Raw genomic sequence first — 6071 nt, forward strand, 5'->3', positions numbered from 1 at the left:
ACTCCCGAGCCATTCTCGACCAGATTCTTCCGTCCTCGATACCGTTTATCCACGACTCGGGCGCTCCCGAGCCTTCCCTAGACCGGGCGCTTCCGGCCATCCTTGATACCGTTTCTCCACGACTCGGGCGCTCCCGAGCCTTCTCTCGACCGGGCGCTCCCGGCCGTCCTCGACACCGTTTATCCACGACTCGGGTGCTCCCGAGCCTTCCCTCGACCGGGCGCTCCCGGCCATCCTTGATACCGTTTCTCCACGACTCGGGCGCTCCCGATGCTTCCCTCGACCGGGCGCTCTCGGCCGTCCTCGACACCGTTTCTCCACGACTCGGGCGCTCCCGGGCCCTCCCTCGACCGGGCGCTCCCGGCCGTCCTCGATACCGTTTCTCCACGACTCGGGCGCTCCCGAGCCTTCCTTTGACCGGGCGCTCCCGGCCGTCCTCGATACCGTTCCTCCACGACTCGGGCGCTCCTGAGCCTTCTCCCGACCGGGCGCTCCCGGACCCCTTTCCGACCGACACTCCGCCCCGTGGGTAACTTAGCCGACCCATACACCGCGCCGATAATCCGCGACCGCGAGACTCTGTCCGCCCGACACGGCCTGAACGGCCCGCTTTGTACACAGCGCCGATAATCCGCGACCGCGAGACTCTGTCCGCTCGACCCGGCCTGGACGGCCCGACCTGTCCCCTGCGCCGATAACCCGCGATCGCGAGCCTCTGTCCGCTCGGCACGGCCTAAACGGCTCGACTGTACACTGCGCCGATCCCCCGCGACCGCGAGACTCTGTCCGTTCGACACGGCCGGAACGACCCCTGGCCGAAATCCCGCCCCGTAGAAGACCCTCGACAGCTTGTATCTTTTCTTACTTTTGATCCATGAATTTACTTATATCGTCACGCTGTAGTATGACCCCTGTTATTTAGACAAACATTCTAACTGTATTATTTCTGTTGCATTTAATTAAGCTGTAATAAATCTTCTGTTTTCTTACGTTGACCACGTCTCGGTTCTCTATTTTGCACCCCGGATCCCGACGAGCTATCGCGACCGAAATCCGAATGTTACAATTACCCAAATATAAAAAAAATATTTTATAAGTATAATACATCGCTACCTTCTTCAGCGGCAGTTGAGCGTCTTTTTAGTTGTGGTCAACAAATTTATACTCCTTGTAGAAATCGTTTATCAGATATTATGTTTGAAAAACTTTTATTTTTGAAAAATAAAAACTTATAAATAAATACATAATTTTTGTACTTATTTTTAAACTATCTCAAAATTATCTAGATAAAAAGATTTATGATATTATCTGTTATCTAGATAAATTTAAAACAAATTATCTAATAATATGAGATTGAGAAATCTCATCAGAGATAAATTTTATGTACTTTATGTTAATCTTTATCTAGATAAATTTAATATATTATCTACAGCAAACACTGGTAACTAATTTATTAAATTTATATTTAACGTGTAAAATTTGCTAAAGTTTTTGAAAGCCGTCTATAGTTAATATCCAATTACGCAGGGTTGGAATTGTTACATATTCGCGGGAAATTTTATCAATGTAAAACATATGTTTTAATTTTCGTTTAGCGCTTACCCATAGTTCGTGGTGTTCACTGTTTTCCGTGACAGGACCCGTAATAAATTGTCATCAATATTGACCGCATCACTATTTACCGAATTGAAGAGATCGTTGAAAAAATTAATAGCGTCGCTGTTGCGATGCCTTCTTCATTAGAAATTTTCACATCTTCGCCGTCGACAGTTACAGTACCTGCAACAAGAATGTAATGTATGGACTTGGTGAAAATATAACAAAGAGCTTTATTTAATAAGTATCAATACAATGGTGTGCATGCTCAGACAGCCAGGAGCAGACTGGCTGCAGTTGACGAACGTAATTAAAGGATCGTTTGCGACAGGGCATCCCGAAGGGGCATCCCGGATCGAATAACGATTCTGCGAACTTAATATTATCTTATTTATTACATTTAATACATCACAAAGAATATTCTTTTTATTTTTACTTTTATTTATTAATATATTTTTACATTTTGTATTTATACTTACATTTAGTTCTCGTTAATGTTTCGATGTAACTAGCTAGTGTTCCACTTAATACCTGCGTGGCATTTTCTACACGTATCTTATTCATTTTTTTTCCATTATATGTTGAGAAAGAAGTTTCTTCAATTGCGGGCGAATAACATTTATTTTCCTGTCCATCAACCATGCCAGTTTAATGATCTCCCACGATGCGACTTCTTTGTCATTAATATTATTTTTGTCTTGGCAATTAAGCGCAAGATCTTTTGTGATAAGATTATTTCGAACGCCCTTAATTAAATGTAGTGGATCAAATAATGGCACAATTTCTTTTTCTTTAATTTCAAATGTTTGTCTTGTGAACAAAAAATTAGTAAAATAAAATATGTAAAATTATTTTAACTTTAAACAATAATTAAAAAATGCCTTTTTGTTCTTACTTACTTTGTTGCCTTTTTTCAAATTTTTTTTTTTATTAGTTTGTTGCAGCAGTTCATAAATAGCTGCAACATTGGACGATCCTTGGTCGCATACTGTAGCAACAATGTGAAAACCTACCTCATTAATTTTTTCAATATGTTCTTTAATGCATCTTAATAATTGAAATGTATTTGTTTGTTTTGAGCAAAAACTATACGAGATCGGCATTTTCCAACCCGTATTCAAACCCTGAAGGATCAAAACTAACGCGTGATTAGCAATTTTACTTATGCTGTTGTTGCCCCAGTCCTCAAAACCACATATTCTATCCTTTCAAATATCGTATATTAGTTTTGATTTTATTGATGTTACGTCAAGGGGATTATATTTTTATAAATTGGTTAATTAAAGGAAATCCTCAGGAAAGATATTTGTGGGTAAGGCAGGAAATTGACGCACCACCGAATTTTGCGTGGGATTCGAGATTCAAAACCACGCTATTTTACGAGCAGATTAAACATTCGAGATTTTCGGACTTAGATTGAGCGCGTAGTTGGTTCTTTTTTAGAGAAAGGAGGTGAATCCTTATTCTCTAGGATAGAACCAGGCGTGGTTATTCGCATAAACAGGATATAAGGGTTGTATTTAAATAATTAACTCAGATTTTCAGAAACAAATATAACAAAATTTAATAAAAATCATTACGTTTAAAATTATAAAAGAGATTTATCGTTTTGGCAGACAGAATTATGAAATATAAGAACAGTACACAAGTTAACAAATTTAATATTAATGATTTCGTCTAAAATATAAAAATAGATTTAATGTTTTGGCAGAAAGAATTAAGAAATACGAAAACGGTTTTAGTCTTTTTAACAGGTATAATTTTAACATTGTATATTAATTAAAAAAACAAAAACAGTGTATTTACAAGAAAATACGTGTGTTTGTGTATAAAAATGTCTATTGTAACTGTGATTTAATCCAACGCAATTCCTTCGATCTCGACTACTCTTGCCGTGGTCCTTGGAAAGACGAGATCGCCTAGCCGCATCGGGGCCAGGAAAGGAAATTTCACCCCGGGGTAATGTATAAAAAAGTGAGAATTAGAAGCAGAACGTGCCGCCTGTCTCCTGATCTCTTCGGGTTCAATATGGTCGGGGTCGATGGAGTAGGCCCTTTCCGGAACAGGATCTGTCCACGGAGTACAGACCCTGCGAAGAAGCTCTAGGAGAGGGTCTCTAACCTCTCTTGGTTCCGGATGCTCCTCGAGAACCTCGATACTCGGAACGGGAGATAGAGGTTGATCGGGGAAGTCTATTTCTGGGAGAGAGATGGATTCATCTTTGCCCAGAGAGTCGGCTTCCTCGGGTTTAAACGGAAAAGGAGGTGGTGAGAGAGGAGAGGAACAGGCGCGAAACTCAGCTCCGGGAAACCGTGGTTCGGAGATGAGGGACGAATCGAGGGTATAAGATGGAGTCGTGGGGCGGAATTGTTTCGATCCCAGCTCCGTGGACTGATTCGAAAGGTTCAGAATGTCAGCCGATGTTTCTAGATGGTCGTTAGGAGTTTCCTCGGGCGGGACGTATCCGAATAAAGGTTCCGGGTCTCCATGGATGGGCGTCGGTGGCGGAGCACCCGGACGTGGGGACCACGGTCTCTCTCGTTGCGCGGAAGAGTCACAAACACCTCCTCGCTTGGCGCCGCCGCGAGCAAGTATTGAACGAAAAACCGGCGTACTAATTCTTTTAGATTCCGGATCTGTTTGTTTCGTCGAGCCCGGCTCTTCTTTAAGGTTTTCTTATTATTGGATTCCACTAAAATTTACAATTTAATTTTAATTTCAATTGAACAGAATTTCACAAGATTAACAAAGAAAGGGTCGAAGGAGACTCGTCACCGACGATTTCCAAAGCTTTTAACCCGTCAATCAATGAATCTCTGTAGTTCATCTTTGGCGAGGATCGCTTGCCGTTTTCTTAGCCATGGATAGTTGCCAAACTTTCAGCAACATTTTGCGGCGTGAACCACTGTAAATCGCTAGTTATTCGACGGCGTATCTTAGCCGATATTCGAAAGCAATTTTCCCCGCACATTTGATTCACAACGAAATCCAACAGACAGAATCAAAACTCCGGAACTTTGACTCGGACATTCCCTTCTCTTTTTGATTAAAATTATTAAAGAACACTTGATTTAAATAATACATTTAGAGGAATTAATTTTCTCGACAATGCATAATTAATCGTTGTGACTTACTTTTAGGAGATCTTCTTGATGGTTCTTCTTAAGTGCGTTTTGCGATCTTGCACTGACTGGCACTCGCGATAGTTTTAAGAAACGTATGCGCTGGTAACTGGTATGCAAGAGAGCGTGCTCCGCCAAAACACAAGTTTTTATAAGCTCGGAAAAGGGGAGGACTATTCCCGAATTTTCACTTTTCCGAAATTCAAATCTTTCATTTGCTGAGCTTGTTCCTCCACTTTTCCTATCTTACACATATTGGGCATTCGCATCCCATCCCTTCTCTATTTTCTTAAACTTCTAAGTTTTCGCCCTTAGTTTCTAGATTTTGGTGAGGAGTTCCCGAGATCCATTGGTTTTTGGAAATAAAATGTTTATAAGAGGCTCCGTCTCAAAGAGTTATTCCTTTCGAACTTTCCAGAATATTATTAACATTTTTAGAGAGATGATGGGAAACCTTTTACCATCTGTATGATTCATTGTGTTACCTGATTTTATTGCTTTTGTCCGCACCACATATTTCGGTAATTATGGGCCTCTCGCGCCCTTGGTTTTTTCTAAGGCTCAGGATCTTCGCGCAATTATATTTTAAGAAAAAGTTATTTTTTTCTTTTTTTACGATGGACAGTCTAATCAAAGTTTGAAATATTTATGAGCCTTTAAGTTTTGATTTTTGTCATGTCCAGACAAAATCCTTTTGTCTGGTTTTTGTTGGCGCCCGTTTACAATTTGTTACATATTTTTTATGCTTTCACGCAATGACCAGTACCGGAATATGTTAGTCTTAAGAATTGTCTTTCTGGAAGGTTCTGAAGTTTTTCTTTTGTATTACAATGGACTACGGTCTACTTTCTCCTTAACTAAATTTTCCAATATGTGTCGAAAAAAGAGACGCGGAGTCGAAGACGTAACATTGACATCTCATCCTACATTAGGATGCACACTTTATTCTTTATCGACATTTGGGAAGCATATTTTTCTAAATGTCTCAAAATAAAAGTGTTCAACCCCGGGGAAAGAGGTATCTTGTGGAGCGCCAACTGCAAAGTTTTAATTGCCGGTAGATGTTAAAATACTTTGCGTAACCGCGTGTAGACACGTTTTCCCATTGTTTTATACAGAGTAAGCGCAAGGGATTTTTGTTCATTCTTGAGTCTTTGTCCCTGTTAAAATAAACAAATAAATAAATCTGTTTAATAATTATCTAACAATTAGGGGATAGGTGCCATGAAAGGGACGGTTTTGAATGGAGCAAATTGCATTGCAAAATGTCTGTACACATTGCATATTCAAATTATTTTTTATTTTATTGTGCTGTAACATTTGCAACAAATAATTAGGTAGGGACACATAATA

The 6071-nt window shown here is 40.5% G+C and overlaps 1 pseudogene; it reads right to left on the reverse strand.

Annotated features, from left to right (window-relative positions):
• Positions 1 to 1314: 1314 nt before the first annotated feature.
• Positions 1315 to 5857, reverse strand: LOC139111267 (uncharacterized; annotated as a pseudogene).
• Positions 5858 to 6071: the final 214 nt, after the last annotated feature.

Source organism: Cardiocondyla obscurior, linkage group LG23 (genome assembly GCF_019399895.1).
Source record: "Cardiocondyla obscurior isolate alpha-2009 linkage group LG23, Cobs3.1, whole genome shotgun sequence".
Taxonomy (NCBI): Eukaryota; Metazoa; Arthropoda; class Insecta; order Hymenoptera; family Formicidae; genus Cardiocondyla; species Cardiocondyla obscurior.